This window comes from Cryptomeria japonica, chromosome 1 (genome assembly GCF_030272615.1).
Source record: "Cryptomeria japonica chromosome 1, Sugi_1.0, whole genome shotgun sequence".
Classification (NCBI taxonomy): domain Eukaryota; kingdom Viridiplantae; phylum Streptophyta; class Pinopsida; order Cupressales; family Cupressaceae; genus Cryptomeria; species Cryptomeria japonica.
The window spans coordinates 457119630-457141444 of record NC_081405.1 but is presented as its reverse complement, the minus strand read 5'-3'; the positions used below and the strand labels follow the sequence as shown (position 1 = coordinate 457141444).

Sequence of the window (21815 nt, the reverse complement as noted above, 5' to 3'; positions counted from 1 at the left end):
ACAACACTCAGAAATAAATAGACAGTTGCATATGCAAATTGAACATGAATATATTGTTTAACAATCATTCTTCAAAACAGAGTTGAACTAATGAAATTCTGACTTTACAATTGCTACTTGTGATCCTTAGCAAATTGCTGTTCATTGAATACGAGATAGAGGCTGAAATACGCTTCAGATTTGCAGAGATAAATTTCAGTATATTAATATTGACCAACCAGCAATAGAGATAGCGCTATTCTGGTTTCTAATGCCCTGCAAAGGCACCCATGCTTTCCTAAATACATGTGAGTAACTCAATCCTCAACAGAAGGTTGCTACAAAGAATGAAAATATGGTTGGAAATGCACAGAATCGGCAGACTATATAAATTTCTGAGCATATACTTCATTGACCAGCTACAAGGAATCAAAAATTTCCAAACACCTGTTAATATCCTTGCAGAAAATACCCACATCAAGATAAGGTGAAAGCCTCCAAGATCCCACACAAATATCCAACCAGCTCACACCACTTATGCATTCACATGCCCAGAATAATATTCAATCAGCCTGTAAGATCCCACCCCATTTGCTACTAAATTTTCTTTGCCTTTCCAGCTCAGAGGTATTTTGTCAAACAGTTTGTTGCAAGATAATATTTGATTGACATCTTAATTATCTCTTCCAGGTATGCATAAAAATTGAACAATAAAGAACACTTACAAACAATACAATATTGATAAATGAGATCACAAATTTCAAGTACTGATCTGATTAGCAAGTCATTTCATGATAAACATAAATCGGAACTGCTGCAAACAGTAATGTGTATATTACACTCTGACCTGATTTTAAGCTTCAGCCAACTGCAATATTAATTGCAGCAAAGTCTTGATACACTCAGAATTTTCTTAACAGCAGATCACAATGTAAGAAATGAAGTCAATGCCAATACCAAGAAGCCAAGAAGTTAAGGTCTACACCACTGCTCAACAAGCACCAAAGTCCTCCAAGGCTCATGCCAAAGATAAAGTGAGTTAAAATTGTAAATCAGAATGCTAAGGAAGGATGTCAAATCTCCACACAAAAATATGGGAGTCCTCACTCCAACAGCTACGCCAAGCAATGATAAACACTCATGACAAGCATAGACAATCAGGGAATTGTGACAAACTAACCCATGCCAAGCATAAAGAAATCCATGCCAAAGCTTAGGAAGATTTTCATGCCAAGGAAGTGTTGTGCCTTGCACACACTCCCTGTCGTCGACAAGGTCCCCCTTTGTTGCCTACCTCTTTGAGGTCCTCAGTAGCATTTTTTGTTTAGTTTGCAGAGTGGTGAGCACGAGAAAGAGGATAATGAGTTCAAATGGGCAAGGCACCTGAGGGCGGCCTTATGATAATGATAGGCAAATTCAAACGAAACGCCAAAATGTCGTTTGACACTTTTCCTATCAATGCCAAGTTTTCTCCCAAAGAAATGAAAGGCAAATGGCAAAAAATGTCTCAAAACGATTCTCGCATTTTCCTTCAAAGAACCCGAACTAAGCGCCTAAGTTAAGCCAAAGGCAAAAGTGAAAAGGAATAAGGTGAAAAAAAAAAAAAATTTAAATGAAAGTTCACATTTTTACATCCAAGCCGAACTTGTGAAATGATAGAATAAAAAATTGCACTTTTCCTTAAGAGGCCGAATTTTTTTTTATTCACTTGCCAACGCCAAAGTCTCTTAAATGAAAAAATTGAATCAAAAGAAAAACTCGGTATTTTTGCGAGCTTTACAAAAGAGAGTAAAGGGGACTCCATTGAGCAAAATCGCACATTTCCCTTAAAATGCCCGAGTTCCTCCCTTGATCAAGTGAAAGAACCAAATATAAAAAAAAGTTCGGCGTTTTTAATAAATTTGTGAGCTTTACAAACAAAGACAAAAAACGAAAGTTCACATTTTTACTCCAAAGCCGACTTTATGAAACGATGGGGTGAAATTTTTTTAAAAAACGATTTTCGCAATCTTCCTCAAAAAGCCGGAATTCTCAAAAAGAGTAACAAAGACGTTTTTTTTTTAAATCGCACATTTCGCCTTATAAGGCCAAATTTTGCCCTTAGCTGGCCAAATAATAAAGTAAAAGTTCAGTGCGTTTTAAGAGAAATCGCACATTTTTTCTTTAAAGCCCGAATTTCTCCCCTCCAACGTGAACAATGAGTTAAGAGGAGGTGAAGCGAAAGCAAAGTTCAGAATTCTTTAGTGTTGTGCTTTGCACACACTCCCTGTCATCGACAGGGTCCCCCTTTCGTTGTTTTCTAGTCTCATCCATGCTCAGGTGCTGAGTAGGGAGTTCTGATAATTCGCAGAGAGATGATTGCAGCAGCTAAGAGTTTGAATGTTGAGAAGATGATCTAGAATGAGTCCTAGATACTGGAGGATTTGCATCTTGAAAATGAGAAGCAAGATGTTGTAGTTAAGTCCAATCGTCAAAATAACACTAGGTCCTGAGTTGATAAAGATTGGCTACCTAAGTAGTGTTGTCCTCATTTTAGTTTTAAAAAATGATGGACCATTACATAAAAAAATTGTCAAAAAATGAAAAATTTACTCTATGGCATGCTTCCCGAAGAAAATTTCTCCTTACCCCTGGACTGGACTAATCCTCAGTCCATCCTCAAACCACGTTTCAAATTTCATCGCATTTTGGATCCGTTTGCTATGTTTTTCCTTCAATTTTGGGTTTTTTCTCCCTGACTGCAGGTGGGAAATTTTCCTTAAGTTGCAAGTTTTAATGTTTTCCTTTGTTTTAGTTTTTGTAGAGAAATTTTTAGTTAATTACAAGTGCAATTTATGAAAAATAGAACTTTTAACTTACTTTTTATTTCTCCCTTGTTGCTTTTTGACTTTTAAGTCATTGTAGGAACTTTTTAGACATATTCCAAGTGAACTTTAAATTATAAAGTTCAAATAAAACTTGTAATTCTTTTAAAAAGTTCCACTTAAGTGATTTTAAGTTATGGTAGGGGTTTTTCTCCTCCATTACAAGTTTTATGAAGTAACTTTAAGTTGTCATAGGGATTTTATTTCCCTATTTCATGTTTTATTTTTAAGTTGTTTTTGTGACTTGTAAAGGGAATTTTATTTTCCCTTTACTAGTCTTTTGTTGAGTTGTTTAAAACATGTAATGGGAGTTTTATTTCCCTATTACAAGTATTTTGAACTTCTTGTTTTCTCTCACAAACCCGATTTTGCCTTATGCATGGAAAAGTGACATTTTTAAACTTGAAAATGGGTTTTAGAAACCCGATTTCATGTGTTCTTTGCAATTTTAAACTTGTCATTCTTCCTCAAAAACCCGACCAGCAATATTGGAGGATTTTGTTGAAGATTTCCAACGATTTTTGTGGAGAAATTCGAGGAGGAAGACGTTTTGATTTCATGCATTTTGAAACTCCCTCCATGCCATTTGGAAGACATTATCCCTGTTTTTATGTGTTAACAGCAAAAACGCTTTTGAAAAATGCCACAATTTTCCTCATCTAAGTGCCATGAATCTTATTTCTTCCAAATCGTTTTTGCTTGTCTTGCTTAGGTGTGGGGTTTGGATGAAGATTTGACCAATTCTCATGCCATTTTGATAGCCGTTTTTGCTGCATAAGGCGTTTTGGAAAAAACGTGGCTAGGATTTGAATCTTCTTCTGGTATCTATTTATGAGGTTCATTGTCTTCTCTTTCAAGGATTGCTTCTTGCTTCTTGGAGGGCATTTTGATTGATCAAGGTATGGTTCTTTCCTTTCTTCTTTGTTTTTATTTTTTGTTTGTTTGGGTTTCCTTGATCAATTTGTATATATGTTTGTTATGTTGGTTTTGCCTAAAATCAGTTTTGTGAGAGATTTTCCCCTTTGTTCCAAGTTTGTGAGGCAATTTGTGAATTGCATTGGCTGTCCCCATTTTCCCTCTTTACTTGCATTCGGGATTTAAAAACCCGATTGTGTGTAAGATGAAAATAGTTGATCTTCCCCTTTGGTTGGAAAATCTTAACCATCTTTTGGTGAAACTCCAAGTTTCTGAATTGGAAATATTCATCCTTTCAAAATCGGGTTTTTAGAACCGGATTACATGTTGAAAGTTCTTCCCATTTTCATAAAAATGGTCTTCCCAAAATCTTTTCCTTATTCACAAGCTTCATTCCCATCATTTCCCACATATCAAGATCCCTATTCCCACCATTTCATCCACTCATTTCACACCTTCACTCATTTTTCCCATTTAAAGTCTACCTGCAGTCAGCCATCCAAAACCCGAAATTGGTCCAAAATGCACTCCAAAAACACTTGAAAATGAGTCTTAAAGGTCCAATGACAAGTGCAAACTTGTAATTACCCAGTACACATATGAAGTTGCATGTTTGTTCTCCACAATTGCAAGTTAATGCTCTTGTTTTTCCCACACATGTAATGCAGCTTCCAAAACCCAAAATTCACTTGTGAGCCCATCAATTTATCCCTTCCATGTTTGCACACACGATCTACCAAATCAATGGATTAAGGAATGGGCCTTATTTTGCAAGAAGATTTCAAGATTGGAGGATGATACAAAGAAGAGATACAACAACAATTCATGGTTGAGAGCATAGAATTGTCACAACCCTCCTTTATCACTTTTTGATTTGATGCAATTCTATTATATTTTTTGGTTAAGCTATTAAAAATGATTGAATAAATGTTATAAAAGAATAAAAATGGACACACACACACACACTTGAAGAATATAATTCAAAAGGCATTATTTTTATTTTATTTATTTTCCCACTCCCAAATATGGCACATGTTGTAGGAGGAATTAGAAGCTTCTAGAGGAATCTTCAATGCCTTGCATGTAACTCCCCCACTAGGTTTTTAATCAATTTGCATAAGTCCAATATTGGAAAAGAATCCCATTCTTAATTAATTTCTCTAGATAGTGGAATTAAGGGATTTTTCCTATATTGTATGCAAGTTCTCAAAAAAGGGAGTTGATTATGTTTTGAAGAAATTTTCCAAGTTTCCTTGTTGCTGGTAGTAGGATCTCCTTTGGTAGTCTCATTTTCGTTGTAGGAATGTTAAGTTGTTCTTGAAGATTTCTCTCAACTTGCAAGGAAGGATCTAAAAGGGATAGCTAGAAGATTGGAGAGGATTCAACATCGAGCTTCGATAAGCCAAGTTCTCTTCTTTAATCATCTCTCATTTACATATGAGAAATTTGTGTTGTCAAAAATATATAGCTTCTAAATTATTAGATTGTAAATCTTTTCTTCTTATTTAGGGATAAATATTGATAAAAGTATTTTTCATATAATGAATGTAAAAGATAGCTTTATCATTTATTTAATTTTTCTTTAGAAAATATATACATGATCTTGCTTTTGCTTTTCCAAAAAAAAATTTTTGATATGTGCAAAAATCTTAAATTTCTTTTTCTGAGATTAAATCTTCTCTGTCCTTGTCATTCTTCTCTTAAATTCATTACTGGATTGGGAATTTAAATATAAATCTGTTTCTTACATTCAATCTTACTTTCCTGTAAAAAAATCTCGCCTCTGTGCGAATACAAGATGATATTCTGCATATGAAATTATTTAAACCTCATTGTATTCATTATTCTCTGTGAAAAATGAAGTATAAATCTCTTTGTGCAAAATGGAGTATAAATCTCTCTGTGAAAAATGAAGTATAAATCTCTTTGTGCAAAATGGAGTATAAATCTCTCTGTGAAAAAAATGAAGTATAAATCTCTATGTGCAAAATGAAATATAAATCTCTCTCTCTGAATGTAGATTTGATCATAAATTTTAAATTCCTTATGAGCAGTCTTACTTCTCTGTGAACAGAAAATGTCTGATAATAAAATATAAATTGTATTCATTATTCTCTGTGGAAATAAATCTCTCTCTGCGACAAAAACTGTGTACATTTAGGTGTTTATTATAAATAATTTCCTCTTGGGAAAACTCTATTTTCCAACTATATTGTGAAAGATTTCATTCTTTATCTCAATAGCCTTCAAAAAAAAAAGAGGGGATCTTTCTCTGTGTATACACGAATAGTTTATAACCCCTGAGATTGGAATTATATCATAGATTTCCCTTATTAAATTAATTGACTATTATCTATACCATTATTAGTATTCTCATGGACAAAGTTAATTAAAATTTATAAATTACCATATATTATATTTTTACATATACAAATAATCACTTTCGTATTTTAAATAAACTCTCGGCGATGAATTTTTATTCGCATTTCAAAGCGAATTTATTTCTTTGGGCAACGTGCAGGGGGAGGCGGTAACAGGTAACTGCCGGGGGTAGTGGTACCCTCCACTACCTCTGCGGTCACTGTCACGGCAGTGGCCGCAGGGGGAGTGGAGGGGCCCACAGTGTCCCCTCACCTCCGCGGGCCTACACCTGCAGGTCCGCAGGGGTGACGGGACCCGTGGGTCCTGTTGACGTGTATTTTGTACACTATCAAACACAGAATAAAATACCCAAGGGTACCTTATCCTCTCTTGAATAAAGCCTCCGAATGCTGAAGATGTCGCGAAAAGGTTCAATCGGGATGACTTCAAAGTTCTTGTATGTAGGGTCTCTACGTGTGGATAAGCTCTTTGTGGTATGATGTGATTTGCTGGAATCACAAGGGGACTTACACTTGATGACTGAACTTCTGATTTGCTTTGAATATTGTTGGAACACAAGCTCTTACTAGCTTTGATTTGAAAAAAAAGGAAAAAAGAGGAGGGTGAGGAAAGGATTTAATTCTAATACTAAGAATGTAGGAGCAATGAATGATCTTTGATGAAATTCTAACTAAGTCTTGTTTTGACATCCCAGGACCATCTCCACAAGGTTAGTGCAATCTTCGAAGGAAAGCTTTATGATGTTCAAATCATCACTGCAAGCATAGACACCATCAGGTTGATGCATATCAATGAAGATGCGAAAATTGAAGTTAAGCTTAAGCTGAATGATTCCAGTTGACTACACAAGGCAAGTCTGCAATCAACAAACTGCTAGTAGTATGGATATACGAATTCCACCATCAATCAAGCACATTTCTTCCACTCATCTAATAACATGAAATCAAATACGAGAAGTATAGAGACCATGCAAATTGTCGAATCGACCCATAAATTTCACCCTTTCTTCAATGAAGTTACAAGTCTTTTACAACAACATCTTGGCAACAATCTTTGCCTTCTCTCTCTACTCTACTCTAATTGCTATTCTATCAACTAGCATCACCTTCTAACTACTCTCTATTCACTAACTCCTTTCTAACTGCTTTCTATCTGCCTTTACAAATGAAATGCCAGGGCTTATATAGTGCCCTCAATACAATTCGATGGCTAAGATCAATTCGAGATCAATGGCCAAGATTTTACAATGAAAACCCTAATTAGGGCTTGTTACAACCATTACATAACATTTAATGCTTGACCAATGAAATAATTGTATTGCTTGGACACATGTCCTCTCTGGAAAATTCCATCAATGGATAGCCGGGGTAGGTACGTCGAAGTTTGTGCTACCTTCTATGAGTTAGGTACATTGAATCTGGACATTGTTGAGGTGGACCAATCCGACTGGAGGAGTGATGACTAGGATGCCAACTCGTCTGACACTTGTAGCTTGGTAGATATTCAATTTGATGTTGTTGAGAAGCTAGCTTTAATTAATTCATCTGGAACTATCTGCTTCTTCAACGAACCCTTGCTCTGACTTCTTGTGTCCTTGATGTGCAGTGTAGTACCCCTACCGTAATCGATCTCTAATCTGGGTTTAATCTCGATTAGTTTATCTTAATATTATGTTATAGTCAGATGATTGATTTTACGCATAGCTATTGATGTGGTTTTCTCACTAGTTGTATGCAAGTTGTTAGTGTACCTATCTCGTGGTATTAATTTCGGGCTAACGCTTTCATTAAAGTTTATATATGTATGCATGTATGACTCTTGGTTGCAGGAGATTTCAGGTACAATGCCGCTTGAGTGCGAGGTTCGTCTTCACCTGGATGTGCAGGTTTGAGTGTACCTTTTTAATCCTTAGAGTTGGATTAGGTGGTCGTAAGACCCTAGTTGACCTTAGTCGTGCTCAAGTGAGCATCGCCAGTCGTCGTCAGTATCCCCTTCTTGTTTGGGTTTGCGAGTCGTCTGTCTGGTTGACCTTCTTGTTTTGCGTGCTTGGTGTGTTTGGTTAAATTGATTATTTAGTCCTTAGTAATTATTTTGGTTAAATATGCGTTTGTGCATTGATGATTAATGGGCTAGATTAATCGGGATTTCGTTATGCGATTTTCGTTGATATGAATTGCTTATTTTAAATTGGGAATGAGTTTGATTTAATGACTGATTTGGAATATTAAATGCATTATATATATGCTGATGAAAAGAAGTTTTGTATTTAAATTTCAATAGATTCTAATTGCATTCTGTTGGCTTTTAAAATTTGAAAGGTTAAATTGAATTGATTGAGGAAATCGATTTTGGATTTGAAAAGGCAAGTCGATTTGTTGTTGTAACTAGAAAAGGATTTAATTTTGTGTATTAGTTTTGGAAGATTATTTTTTTAAATAAGAATTTTTATTCCAAAAATAGAAATTTTTGGGTCAACTCTTCCATATAACCCAAATTTGGGGAAATTTGGAAATGATGGACATTTTGGAGAATTTTTGGTTGGGAAGAAAATTTGGAATGAAATTGGGGGTTTTGGGAAGGAATGATTCTGGACCTGGCAGGATTGGGCTCTCCTTCAGCTACTCCAGGAATGCATATGAAGGTAGGATTTACCGTATTTGTTCTTCCTCGTTCTTATGAAAATGGTTGCTGGTTGCCAAAATCCAATCTTTTGATTGTATTCAGATTTAATTTTGGATATGAATTGGAAATGGCTGTTCTTGATGAATTTTTGGTGTAAATCTCCCTTGGGTGCTCTCAATTTGAACTCTTTGTTAGAAATTAGATGTTATTGAGAATAATGGTTGAGTCATTTAGTTTATTATCCATTTTACCCAAGTATGGGTTTTGTTGAAGAAATGTTCATTGATAATCTTCAAATTGTTGGGGTTTTGTTATTCCTCAGTTTTTTTTTACCCTGTTTGTGGGTGTTTGGAAACCCAGTGGTGTTTGGAAACCCAGTGAAAGGAAAACATTTATTTTTACATCGAACTGGGCGTTTGTGACCATTCCCGAATTGTGTGTAAAAAAAAAAATAATTTATTTATTCCAGTCTCTGCGAGACTGTGTTTCTCCCTTGCTGTTTATGAAACTATTTTAACAGCCTTTTAAAAAAAATATATAAATATATTATTTTAAGCGAACTTTATTCTGCGTGGCGTGTTTTTGTTTTGGCGGATTTGGGGAGGGTTTCGGCTGGTGCCAAGGCCCTCGACCCAGGTTTGGGGAGAGCCAAGGCTTCCCTAAGCCTGGGGAGAGGCCTGCGGAGGCCATGGCGTGCCCTCCACGCAGCCAAGGCTGGGTGGAGACCACGTCATGGTCTCCCCAGCCCTTCCGCAGGAAAGGGAGGCCCGCGTGGGAGGAGCCCACGTGGCCCCCACGTGGGTTGCTTTCGAAATTTTAAATAAAACATAGTATTTCCCGTTTTTTTTATTATTTTTTTTATAAAAAAAAAAAAATAATAAATAAACAAATTGTTAAATTATAAGTATTTTTTTTTAAATGAAGTTTTCAATTATTTATTAATGATTATTATATATATGTTTAATGGAAAATTAATATATGTATATCAGCTAATCGATATTTAATTGGAAATTTGTGCAAATACATTAATTATTAGTCAGATATATTTTATTAATAAAGATTAATAATTATATATTAACTAATAATTAACTGGGTTATTGCGCACTATTAGTCGTTAATTGCGCATATTGTATTGATCGTGGAATAATGAATATACCCTTTAATTAACAGTTCATTTTGGATTCTGCTATACGTGCGTAGGAAAGTAAGATTTGGATTTGGGAAATGATTACCTTCATTTGGTTTCCCTTTTTATTTTTATATTTTCCGTGATCCGTATAGTGCATCTGGGATTGAGAAATATGAAATTGTAGAGGTTGGTTTCGAACCAGTATGTCAATGATGTTTGATTTGAGATTAAATATCTTATTTATTTGATTAATAGTTGTCTGAGTTTAATTAATATGAATTTGGTTTAAAAACTCATTATGGCTTAATTTGCCTGTTCGATGCTTTGAACCTTAGGAGTTAGAAAACCAAGAATAACTTATCCCTTGATGAGGTAGATAACTGTAAGCTGATTTAGATCTTGTAGAAACTTGATCGATTTTAATGATTAAATCAATTTGAGGAAATATTGTCTTTTCTGATTATTGCCTTGCGAGTTTAATTTCTGTATTCGCCTTTAATTATGAAATGACATGTTTTGCTTTGTTTAGTAGGACCCTGTCGTTTGGATTGACTTGGGGTACCTGTTTCAGTCCTCGATTCCGAGTTGACTGTTGTATTGTGGTAGTGTCGTTTTGATCATATCCTCCTTGTGTGTGTGAGTCGAATGATGATTGTGGTTGACCGTTGTTGGTCGGGTCTCTAGTTAGAGTACTGTCAGTAAGTGATTACCCTTGAGTCGTGTTTGACCGGGTGATTGTTTCTCTCTCTTGAACTCCGTTCGTCTGACCATGTCTATTCCTTGGTTTTGAGTTCGTCCGAGTATAGTCTAGTGTCGTATGGGAAAGTGGCTTTCGATTGGGGGCCGCGCCCAAAGTGGCTGCTGGGAAACCCGTCGAAAGTGAGTCTAATAAGTGATAACCTTTAAGTAGATTAGAATGTAATCTCTAAGTAAGATAATTGTGCCTCACACATGGGACGAGTGCTATCATAGATTCGACATGCTGTGAGAAGGCCGGAAATGGCAAACCATCTTCCTTGTCTTCACGAGAGGAGGTGTGGGTCCATATGAGGCTTGGATGGGCCGGAAGCTCGGATTAGGTTGCCAGGGTAACCCAGTGTATGGGGCCGGGACCTATGAAGACTTGCCATGGTATCCATACCAGGTTGTGTGATGACACTTGTCCCTACGTTCACTAGTGTGTTGTCGTTTTGTCCTGTTAGGAGTATCTTTGTGAGTCGTCCCTTTTGTCTCTGCCCTTGTGAGTCTCGGTTTCATGTTAGACCTTGGGTGGTGATGGCTCAGTTTTATGGACGCTCTCCTGGACCTCTTGTTTTAGCTTGATTTATGTTCAGCTGGATCCTGCTCTTTTCTGGGATCGTTTATGTATTAATTGACCGGTGCGGTCGTTTGTATATTGTTTATGTATCGCCTTGATGGCTGGATTGTATAGTGTAACCTCTTGTATTCTTAACCTTTTTATTTATCAGAGGGGGTCTTGCAGTTGAGCAGACCCGGAGATGTAGCCCTTTAGGGGTGAACTCCGAGATCATTATGGTGTTATGTGATGAATTCTCTTATGTTTCCTTTATTCAGCTTTTTCATGTATGATTAACTTATGTTAGAATGGTTAAGTGGATAAATGGAATTAACTTTAAATGCTTATATTCAGTTCCTTCTTGAATGCCATGTTGATCGAATGCTTCAGTGGTTTAGATGAGATTTATCGTTGATGCTAGTATGCATTCGTCTTTTATAATGCAATAAGTTGGAATATGAAAGAATGTAACTTAGAGTAATGAATTATACTCAGTTGTTGTTAAGGAATTTAAATATGCTTGGAAAGATCTCTTATGTTATGATGAAATCCTAGTGTATTAGAATGTTAGATGTATGGTTTGTAATTTTAAATGAAAAGATTGAATGAAAATTATGAATGGATCTTAATGGATGAATCCTTGCTTGTGATTTATATTTCCATCTCTTGAAAGAAAATTATCCTGATTATGAACAATCTCGTTGTTAAGATAATTAGCTTATTGGATTAATTGTGTGAGTAAAATGAATTGTGAAATTTAAGTAATCTCGTTGGGAAACTCTTTAGGTGCTAGTTGATGTCTTCCGCTATGTAATCTGAATCTTCGATATCTTGTTGCATCTTATGTGTTGTAACTTTAAAAAAAAAAAAATTTGCACTCAATTCTTGTGTATGGCTTAATCCCTTCGGGGTTTCCTGACGGGGCATTACATGCAGGATGATTGATGTACCTCGCCTTGGAATGCCGGATAGGAAGAGGTCGCCCTTGTTGATGTTTGATCGAAGAAAGCCATCCTTGTCAATGCTAGACTGGAGGAGGTCGCCCTTGTCCTTGCTTGATCTTCTTGGAGGAGACCGTCCTTGATCTGGCTTGATTTTCCTTGAGGAGAGTCTTCCGACTTGTAGATCTTTCGAGCTTGGGAGTCGCCATCTTGATACCTACACAACATTTCACAATTAATAATATATCTTGAAGTGTAGAAATTAGGATTCAAAAGGAAGATTTAAGATTTTAATTAGGAAACTTCATGATAAATCTTGAGTTATCATTTCCTAATTAACCATGTAATTTTCAAAAACTTGAAGTTCAAAATCCAAAATCTCAACATTGGGACTAGGATGATCTCGCCATACCTCCACTTGAGAATTAATTCTAAAAAATGATGCAAAAATAGGGTGAATGTTGGCTAGGCGAAATGTAGATCAAAGCCTTCTCTTGAACAAATTGTGCCTCCTCTAGCTTGGAAAAGAATTCCACCTTCCACTAGCTTCCTCAAGATCTGGAAATTCGCCTTCAAATGTCTTCAAAAAATCTGGAAATTATCCTCCAAACTAGCAAGAAATTCGCCTTTCCAATGGCCTTCAATATGAATTTCGCCCACCTTAGTCTCCACACTTGGTAGAAATTCGCTCCACTCCAGCTAGATTTCGCACCTTCAATTAGCTCTCCAAACTCGCACTTGAAAGGATGATTGAATGATTTAAATTGTGAAAAAACACCTCCAATATATAGAGTGGTCACCTTCTACTTACCCATGAGGCCGACTTAGCAAATAAAAGGTGAAATAATAAATAAAACCTCAAAAGGAGTAGGCCAACTTGTCAAATAAAGGCAAAATAATGCCTTGTGTGCTCCACATTTAATTTTTTAATTTAAAAAAAATTAATTTTAAATGCCTTCACAATAAAAGTTCGATTTTTTAAGGCCTAAAATCAATTTATTAAATGCCAATTTAATTAATTTTTTCAAATATTCCAAAGTTAGCAATTTGGCATCTAATGCGATTTGGAGGATAGTAATGTTGGGATATGGCAAAAAAATAATGAATGCCAATGACTTCGCTCTGGTCCCTTGGAGAGGGACAGGAGCACTTTTCTCAATCTAGGCCTTGCATTCCTCATTTTCACGTTCAAAACTTCATCTAGGCATTTGAAAATGGCATTTTAATTGGAGTCTTGAGTTTAATTCACTTGATTTTTAGGAGGACGGTGCCTTAAGGACATTTTCGCCCTGGACCCTGGGTGAGGGACAGGAGCACTTTTTCACTTTTGGGCTAATTTTTTGAAGTCAAACCTTTGTTCATCATGCTTTAGAAGTTCCTTCCTATTTCACACAACTTTGTCTTAGCATAATCTCGGAGGGAATTTGTTGTTTTCATAAAAAGCGCTCTGGTCCTTCGGTGAGGGACGGGAGCACTTTTGAGTCCATGTGCAAATTCTTGATCACATTAATCTTCAATTTACCCTCAAGGCGTAGAATATCACATTTCACTCCATCTTGAGCCTTGGTAATAAAAATATCCTTTCAAAATGCAAGGTAAATGGTCATATTTGAAAAAAGCGCTCTGGTCCCTTGGTGAGGGACGGGAGCACTTTTGCAAGTTGTCGTCAAAATTTGCAACTCTCGCATCTCAATTCCACTTCAAGGCATTTTAAACACTTTTTCAAACTTGCGCCTTGGCCTCAATTTGTCCAAAATTGGCGAGAAAGGCGAGATAACATGTTAAGTGCTCTGGTCCTTCAGTGAGGGACTGGAGCACTTTTTCAACTTCAAGCTTATCCGTCCTTTGCTAGCTTCCCAAATTATCTTCAATGGGCTAATCATGTCCTCTTCCATTTACTTCAATCACAAACTTGCCTTGGCCTTGCAGGAAATTCACACTTTTTGGAAAATCGCTCTGGTCCCTTGGAGAGGGACGGGAGCACTTTTTGTAAAATCGCTTTGGTCCCTTGGAGAGGGACGGGAGCACTTTTTGCAGCTTGGTGTATTTCTTTGTTCTTTTAAAAGTTCAATCGCATCCAAGGCATAAAACATCATTAGTCCTTCCCATCCAAGTCAAGTTTTGCCATAAAATATCAAACAAAGAGGAGAAACTTGAAAAAGTGGCATGGTCCTTCAATGAGGGACGGGAGCACTTTTTGTCATTTGGGTTGATTTACTCCTTCATGAACTGCTTAAATTATATTCAATGGACAAAACATGCTTCCCTTAACTTCTTCAAATCATAAAATCACTTTAATCTTGCAAAGATAGTGCGAATTTGAAATTCAGTGCTCCGGTCCTTCAGTGAGGGACGGGAGCACTTTTTCCTTCAATCTTCAAAATTCACCATTTTGTGCCTTCAAAATCTTCAAAAGTATCAAGTCATGTCCAATTATCATTCCGGAAGACCTTGCACAAAACAAAATAGAAAAGTCAGTGACAAATATGCATAAAATAACATTTGCGCTCTGGTCCCTTGGAGAGGGACGGAAGCACTTTTGTCCTTTCTGACTAAAATATTCAAAATTTAAGTCTCCAATCATTTCACAAGGCAGAGTTAGGTCATCTTCAAGGCTAGGAATCAGTTAGCAAGCTCTCGCAAAACAAGAAATTGCACTTAGAATGAAATTCGCCCTGGGCCTCCAGTGAAGGACAGGAGCACTTTCTCTGTTTCAGGCATCATCTTGCCTCCGAAATTTGATCAAAATTTACCTAGGCAAGAATATACAATTTCATCTTCAAAATGCTAACACTTAAACAAAATTTGAATTTTCCCTCAAAAAACCCTAACTAGACCTAACCTGAGACATATCTGACTTCCTGACAGACTTATCTTACTTCAATAATCAACCCTCGGAAGGACGCTTAATAACTTTCAAAATTTGTCTGGACTCAGCTTAAAAAATATCCAAAAGAAACCCCTAAGGTTTAGCCTTAGCCCAGACAGACAACTCACTCATTCAAAACCCTAAAAGCAGAGAGAAGAACAGGCAAAACAAAAGCGAAAAGAGGGGGTCCCCATTTAAATGGGGCGATGTGTGAAAACGTCACAACAGGTCCCCACTCCCCATTACTTCTAAAACAAGTTTCGTTTTTTTGTTGTTATTTAATTATTTAGATTTTTTTTATAATATATAATAAATTGCAAATTAACAAAAAAATTGTTAATAATTACTTTAGGATAAATTTAAGTTAGTAAATTAACCTTAGGAAAATTTATGAATAATTAGGATATTGTGTAATAAATTTGTAATTTTAAATTAATGTATAATTGGAATCTCTCAAGCCATTTGAGATTTATTGGGTTACTTGGTCGGAAATTTTAGTCATATTATTATGATTTGATCCAAAATTGCCAAAAGTCTAAACTAATTGCTCATTTGAAATTAGTAACTCTATAATCATTTATTCTCGTGATGAAAGTAAACATTTCGTAATTTTACATGTAAATGACACTATTTTTGCATCATACGAATTACTTATTAATTAATTTGCATTCATTGATGAGCAAGTTACATTTCCATCATCTTCACGCAAGTTACATGTTTTAATTCGTGAGTTCATAATTGTCATTATCATGCAATTATATATTAAATAGTTTAGTTGTAGAAAATGGTATTTCTATCAAATGGTATTTGAATGCCATCGAAGTAGCTGTTTCAATTAATTAAACTTTGCAATGTCTAATTATGTACATTCATTTCATAATTGTTTTCAAGCATGATATTTTTCATAGCTTCTTAGTTAGAAAACTAAATAAAGGAAGTTGGAAACCAAAATCTAGCAGCGTTCGATATATACAGTGCCTCTGGGTCACGCTTACGGGTAATGCGGTCGTGTTGAACTACTGCACTTAACGCCTAATAAAGCTGCATCAACAACGTATGTGGCATCGTCCCTATAAATCGTCGGGTAGTAATAAGGGACACTTAGAAGTTAAAATCCAAGGGGTGGGTAATCCCCCTCGGATCGATAATCTAATAAGATAATCCTTAAATGATTTTTACATCCGCTGAGTTAAGCCATAGTAAACCCCCTTAAGGTTGATTGAGTGAAATGCTTTTATGAAATTGATATAATCTTGAAGAGTTGTTGACGATTGACAATTTGGTCAAGGGTTACGCTTATGGTAGGTATTAAGATCTAGTTGTTTTAGGCCACAAGCAATAGGCCATCTTGAGCCTTTGCTTAAGTGCTACCACCATGGGTAGCAACCGCAGAGAAACTGTCTGGGACATTGACCCTAGAAAGGGTTGCGTACCCACTAATCAGTTTACATCAAACCATAGGGCAGAAAATAGAACTACATACTTTACACCTTGATCTCGTGCCGAAACGGGTATGTAGGCAGTCTTGGGACGGAGTTGTCCCTAGTACTCAGGCGTTCGTGGGTGGGGTCTAGGCTTGGTAAGAAGAAGGATTGAGTAGAATCCTAATTTGAAAGATAAGTATAATAAAAAGGAAAAAGTAATTCAATGCATACTCGGAAGGAATCCCGTATGGATTCGCTTGATTTCCCGAGGCTTTAAGCCAAATTCCGAGGCGAAATTCAAGCTTGTATTATGTTATTTTGATTACTCCTAAGGACAGTGACCTCGGTGCACTCCTATTAGAGGAGTGTAGTACTTAGTGAGTGACTCAGGACCCGAATGGTCTCGATGAGTCTAAGTCTCTGGCCAGAGCACCTCCTATCCCAATTGGATAGATGCCTACCCCGTATGGGTAGATGCCTATCCCGTATTGGATAGATGAAACCTCCTACTCCGTATGGATAGATGCATAACCCGTATGGTTAGATGCTCATCTCGGATGAATGAATGCCTAATCCTAATGGATGGATGCCCAGAGTATGCGATTGAATCAAACACAAATGATTAAAGTAAACAAACAAAAAAAAGTGGTCAAATTTTGTTGGGTTAAGTAAAGTGGGTTATTACATGTGGTATCAGAGCCAAGTTTCAAATCCAGGCCTTGTGCTCACTTCAATTTACACAACTAAGGGAATGTTTTGCAATGGTCGAAATTAAATTTTAAAATCTTAAATCAAGAACTAACTACATAATTTAATTTTCAGGTAAAACCCTAGAATGGCTAGAGGAAGAGGAAGAGGAAGAGGAAGAGGAAGGGGTAATGGAAGACGTATTACCACTAGGAGACAAAGGGAAGTTTACCAATAAATCTTCACAAACATTCCGCCATGATAATGAAAAGAACTGGGGATAGAGGATCCCCCTGTCTGAGACCCCTTGAGGATTTGAAAAAAGGGGAAGGAGACCCATTGATCAAAACAAAAAAAGAAGCAGAGGAAACCAATTGCATAATAAGACAAATACTTCTAGAGCAGAAACCAAAAGCAGAGAGAACATCCATCATAAAGCCCCAGTCAGCTCTATCATAGGCTTTAGATAAGTCAAGCTTCAAAAGAAAGCCTTCTTTTTTAGCACTAGAGAGAGAGTGAATGTTTTCATGGACCGTGATTATCGAATCCAAAATTTGTCTCCCTGGGACAAAGCCACTTTGCTGGGGATAAATGATAGAGGGGAGCAAAGTCAAGATTCTAGAGGTCAAAACCTTTGAGATGATCTTGTACAAAGAGTTGCATAGGCTGATAGGTCTAAAAAGATCCATGGAATCAGCACCCATCTTTTTGGGAATAAGAGCAATGAAAGTACCATTCAGTTCTTTCAAAATTCTCCTCGCACCAAAGAATTATTTCACAGCACTAGATACATCACTTCCAACAATATGCCAATACATTTGAAAAAAGAACATGGGGAAACCATCCGGGCCCGGGGCCTTGTTACCTTCAAAAGAGTTGACAACTTTCAGAATCTCATCATTGGATGGTATAGCAGTAAGATAGGAATTCTGATCAGCATCCAAGATAGAGGGGATACAATCCATAAGGTCCTTTTGAGCCTAAAGGTCCAGGTTTTGATCCTTAGTCAAGAGGTTGGAGAAGAACTCCAAGGCTGTCTTCCTCACAGAATCTTCATCTTCAATAGTTCTACCATTGACTTTAAGCTGAGATATCCTATTGATGGCCTTGTGTTTTAAAGTGGACATATGAAAGTATTTGGTGTTTCTATCCCCTTCCTTCAACCAAATATTTCTCAACCTCTGTTTCCAGAATGTTTCTTCTTTAGCTATAATGTCATGATATTTCATGAGAATCTCGTCTTCAACGAGACCTTGATATAGCCATGTCCTAGATATCTTTCAGATCTAAGAGAATGGTAGCTTTGGAAACAAAAATGTTCCCAAAGGACTCCTTATTCCATCTTTTAACATTATCTTTCACAAACTTCAACTTTTTGACCATCATATACATAGCATTTCCTTCAATTCTAACCTGCCACCATTCCTTGATTTTGCTTTCTAGGTCCGGGTGTTTTTTCCACATTCTCTCAAACCTGTAAGGGAAATGTCTTCTTCCCTTCTTGGCATCAGTTGTGAAGGATATAGGGTAATGATCCGACCTAGCCCTAATATGAGCCGATAAAGAAAGAAAATGAGAATTAAACCAATCCAGAGATATTAAAGATCTGTCGAATCTGACCTAGATTAAGTCTTCACCACTCCTTCTGTTGGTCCAGGTATATTTAACCCCTTGCAAATCCAAATCATGGAGAGCATGATTAATGATGAACTCCATCAAATCCAATCTGTTGTCCAGATTGGTTTGACTCCCTCCATTTTTCTCATTTTCCCTCAAAGGGGTATTGAAATCCCCCATAATAATCCAGCTATCTTCTGCAAATTTACTTCTAAGCGAGGATAAACTTTTCCAGAAATCACTTCTACCAGTCTTGGTGTTAGGGGCATACACATTAGTCAAGACCCATGAAGTGCCCTCTGTCAAATGCTTAAATCTAATGCAAGCCAAATTGTTATCTTAAATCAACACTTCTCCTTTTACATTATTTTTATTCCAGAAAGTAGCAATAGCCCCAGATGCCCCTTCTGAACTACCCCCACTAACTCCACCATTACTAAACATTTTCAAACTTTCAACCTTATCCTTAGGCATTTTGGTTTCCTGAATCAAAAAAATATCCAGGTTTTTGTCTCTAATCGTACTTTTTATTAAATCATATTGGTGAGGATTATTCAATCCTCGAATATTCCAGGAGATAATCTTCATGACTTTTTAGAAATACCTGCCTCAAAGATGGTTCTTTGAGTCCCGTCTACTAAATTCTTGCTGGTTTCCATGTTCCTCTTCTTTGCATTTGAATATCTTCCAGGTGATGCATGTTGAGCCCCCACATCCCCTAGTCTGCTTCTGGTATTTCTGGTGGTGGTATTATTGTTATTTTTTTTTTGTTCTTGTTCTTTCTTTTATCCTCCATTACTTCTTCCTCCTCCTGCTTTGTCCCACTCTTTCCCCGAGCCTTTTTTATATCTTCTTCATTTCCCCATCTTGGTTCATTTTCCTCTGAGAAAGTCAACTTGACCTGGGCCGGAGAGGCTAATGATATCTCCGAGAGCCCTTGCTCAAAGATATTGTCAGGTTGAGCATCTTGGATCCAGCTTGCTCCATTTTTTGACTCACAAGAAATTCCTACTGAGTTAAAATTGTCTCCCTCTTCCTTGTTGTCTTTGGATTGACTATCTCCCTTATCCATCTGACTATTATCCCGTTTCTCACTCTGAGCTAAATTTTGTTCTGTCATATCCTTTTGATTATTTTGATTGTTGTCTTGTGACTTCCTTTCTCCATCATTAGAATCCCTTCCACTTTTCTCCTGCTCATTTTCCTGCTGGGAGATCTTATCTTGCTCTCATTTTTTCGTTTCATTTCCCGATTCCCTGGCTAATACCTCCTCGGTCCTTCCAACCTGGGACTGTTTCTCCTGATCCTAACCATCAGAAGGAGATGCTTTCAAAGAATTTTCAATCTTAGTATTTGGGTTCTTTTCCACCTTTTTCCAAACTTTAGTTTGGTTTTGAGTTTTGGCAACACTGCTTGGGCATTTTTTAGCCCAATGCCCAGCTCTCTTACAATGAAAAAAAGCAAAAGGGATTGATTCATAAACAATATTCTGCATCCATTTGCCATGTTTTGAGTCTATCTTAATTTCTTCTGGCATATCCATCTTAGGCCCAACCCCTACACAGATTCTAGCATAAATGAGTCTTCTTCTGGATACTGTGACCGGGTCAATGGAAAGAAGCTCCCCAAAAGCATTGCCTATCCCAGCAAACACATCTTCCTCCCAATATTCCATAGGAAGCCCAGGTAGCCTTATCCAGACCGGCACTTGGACCAGAAACTTATCATCCAGGCCCGCATTAGGGTACCATTTCTGGATATACATTAGATATTTACCTATCGACCAGGTTCCATTGCAAAGGATTTGTCTGCGATCTTCCTCACATGAAAAGGAAAAGGAAAGACATCCTTCATTCATAGCGAACACATCAACCTGTCCTTTCAAATTCCATTTTCTCTTGACAAATCCACAAACAACCTCAATGTTAGGTCTCGCCCCAAAGAATTTACCTATCAAGGTACTTTCCATCCGAGCGATATTTTGATCTATAATTTGATCCGGAATGGAAATGGCGAACTTTCCCTGAGAAATATTTGATGTATTTTTAACCGAAGGCAAGGACGACTTACCTTTGGGTTTGATACCAAACAGAGAGGACCATTTACCAATGGGTCCGCTCGATCTGGGGCCCCCATCTAGGTCCCCGAATTCAAAGGGGCCTCAAGATCCTTCCCATTAGATTCTATTCCCTCCACAGGGCTCCCTGAACTGCATGTCGCCTGTTGTCCCGATACTGCTTCAAGTTTGAATTTTGAACCTGACCATTCACCTTGTCTGCTTCAATTCGCTCCCCGCGTGATCTGGGTCCCCCACCTGGGTCCCCCGAATCCAAATGGGCATCAAGTTCCTTACCATCTGAACTCTCCCCCTCCAAAGGGCTCCCTGAATCGCCTGCTACAAGCTGTCTTGCTACTGATCCAGTTCTCCCGCCCAAAAAATTTGAATTTTGGGCCCGACCATTCCCCTTCTCCTCTTCGCCTCCACTCCTCTCCATTATTTGATAGTGAATTGTTAGGCTGCTTGTGCCCAATTTTTCAGTATTAAAGTTGTTATTGTTTCATGTGAGTGCATGGTCTATTTCTTCACTCTTTGAATTTATGTTATGCATTTTGTTTTACAAAATAATATGTGCAAGTTGATATCTGATAGAAATCTTAGTTCATACCATTAAGGATTGGCTGATTGCCAGTTCCTCTGCATGGTTAGTCTGAACTCACTAGTATGCTTAGTTTGGTTATTTAACCTGGAATGTGTGAATGTCTTAAATTCAGCGTTTATGTTTAATAACATGAAAATATGTTTCCCCTTTGGAGATTGCATCAATTTTATCTAGTTGTGTGGTGAAATAAAATTTGATTATTGCAAGGTTTTTGTCTATTAGCTTGAGTGTGTTATTTTTAGGTAGAAGTAACTAGCATCCTCCAAAAAAATGAAAGTAAAGTATCCATGGCAGCATCAAACATACTGCAGAATCAGATGAATCAATTCATAGAGCCTAGGGGAAATCACGTCTGAGACCTTTCGAGCCAAATCCATCCACAAACATCAGTCCCCTTTGTGTGTTTCCAGCAAAACACATCAAACCGTT

The 21815-nt window shown here is 37.1% G+C and overlaps 1 protein-coding gene across 6 annotated transcripts in view; it reads right to left on the bottom strand.

Annotated features, from left to right (window-relative positions):
- The window catches only part of LOC131064371 (pentatricopeptide repeat-containing protein At1g10910, chloroplastic), a 251626-nt gene that overhangs the window by 157943 nt on the left and 71868 nt on the right, over window positions 1-21815 (bottom strand). The window lies entirely within an intron of this gene.